The following is a 2,213-nucleotide window of genomic DNA, read 5'->3' on the forward strand; positions in this document are numbered from 1 at the left end:
TTCATTTCTGAAAAATAAATTGGTCAATAAATTAATTTTGTTCTGCTTCTGTTTTACACAAAGCTTCCTATTCAACCCGATACCTTCCAAGCTGCATTTTCTGTTCTGCTGTCAGTGCTTGCAGTGGCTGCTGTGGAAATTCTCTCGGTTTTGCTATAGATTTGAACAAGTTCTGAGCACCAGTGGCCTTCATCTTCTCATTTTTGCTCCTTTTGCAAGTTGGTCAACAAGCTCAAGTAAACCACCGACTATTTTATGAAACTGGCCAATTTTGTCCACAGAGTCCTTGTACTCTTCCTTGAACTCTGTGGTCTGCTGGGTGACCTTAGGGTCCCACACGTGCAGCTTGTCCAGCTCATCAAAGTGCAGCCTTCTTCACCCAGGATCTCCTTGACCACAGCTGCCAGCCCCGTATCAGGGAAGCTTCAGAAGAAGCTGATTCTGGCAGCAGCTTCTCTCCTGGGTCAGCTTCATCTTACCTTGCCCACAGTGGCCTCAGCTGCTGCCACTGAAATATATGCTTGTAATAAGAATCCTGTCTGATTAAAAAAAAAATCCTAGGTGATTCTGTCACAGATGGTCTTTTTAAAAATTATTTATTTATTTGACAGAGAGAGAGAGAGAGAGAGAAAGAGAGAGAGACAGCAAAAGAGGGAACATAAGCAGGGGAAGTGGGAGAGGGAGAAGCAGACACCACCCCCCCAACACCTGAGCAGGGACCCTGATGTGGGACTCGATCCCAGAACACTGGGATCCTGACCTGAGCCAAAAGGAGATGTTTAATGACTGAGCCACCCAGGCGCTTCTAGCACAGCTGGTTTTAAATCAGGTTTAACAAACACTGCGGGGCACCTGGGTAGCTCAGTGCGTTAAGCCTACGCCTTCAGCTCAGGTCATGATCTCAGGGTCCTGGGATTGAGACCCACATCAGGCCCTCTGCTCAGCGGGGAGCCGGCTTCTCCCTCTCCCTCTGCCTGCCTCTCTGCCTACTTGTTATCTCTGTCTGTCAAATAAATAAGTAAAATCTTAAAAACAAACAAACACTGCAACTCACTGAGCAAGAGCTATAGGAGCTGATGTTGGAGAGGTGATTTTTGCTGGAGTAGTAAGATGGATTCAAAAGAGTCAGCAGAGTTTGCAGAGGGCAAGAAAAGATGTTCTGGAGAGTGTAGGGGGAGGAGACAGACACAGGCTTATTTTACTTCACTGTGTTTCACTTTATGGTGCTTCACTTTATTAAGATCCACAGACAGTGCATTTTTCATAAATTGAAGGCTTGTGGCAACCCTACATTGAGCAAGTCTATCTGTGCCATTTTTACAACAGCATTTGTTCGCTTCATGTCTCTGTGTCACATTTTGGCAATTCTTGTGATTTCAATTTTTTTCACTATTACTTTACAAATTAAAGTAAAAAATTTTTTTAAAAAATTTGTATTACTTACAAATTTTTTCATTATTACTTTACTTATTATTATTATATAATATACATTATTACTTTACTTTACTTTACTTATTGTGGTGATCTGTGATCAGTGATCTTTAACATTACTATTATAATTACTTGGCACCACCATGAGCTATGCCTTAATAGGACAGAGAACTTCATTGACAAATGTGTGTGTTGTGACTGCTCACCACTTGGCCATTTCTCTCGCCATCTCCCTCCTTCTCCTCAGGCCTCCATATTTCCCAAGACACAATAATATTGAAATTAGGCCAATTAATAATCCTAAATGGCCTCTAAGTGTTCAAGTGAAAAGAAGAACCACAAGTCTCCCACTTTAAATCAAAAGCTAAAAATGGTTCAGCTTAGTGAGGAAGGTGTGTTGAAAGTTGAGACAGGCCGAAAGCTAGGCCTCTTGCACCAAACAGCCAAATTTGGGGTGCAAAGAAAAAGGTGCAAAGGAAAGTAAGAGTGCTACCTCAGTGAATAAACAAATGGTAAGAAAGTGAAACAGTCTTATTGCTGATAAAGGGAAAGTTCTAGTAGTCTGTATAAAAGATCAGACCAGCCACAACATTCCCTTAAGCCAAAAACTAATTGAGAGCAAGGCCCTAACTCTTTTCAGTTCTGTGAAGGCTGAGTGAGGTGCGGAAGCTGCATAAGAGAAGTGTGAAGCTGGCAGACGTGGTTTGTGAGGCTTAAAGAATCTATAACATCAAAGTGCAAGATAAAGCAGCAAGTAGAAGCTGCAGCAAGTTACCCAGATC

At 42.2% G+C, this 2,213-nt stretch overlaps 1 pseudogene; it reads right to left on the bottom strand.

Moving 5' to 3' along the window:
• On the bottom strand, positions 1-1,660 carry LOC131825529 (intraflagellar transport protein 20 homolog; annotated as a pseudogene).
• Between the last annotated feature and the right edge of the window lie 553 nt (positions 1,661-2,213).

This window comes from Mustela lutreola, chromosome 2 (assembly GCF_030435805.1).
Source record: "Mustela lutreola isolate mMusLut2 chromosome 2, mMusLut2.pri, whole genome shotgun sequence".
Lineage (NCBI taxonomy): Eukaryota > Metazoa > Chordata > Mammalia > Carnivora > Mustelidae > Mustela > Mustela lutreola.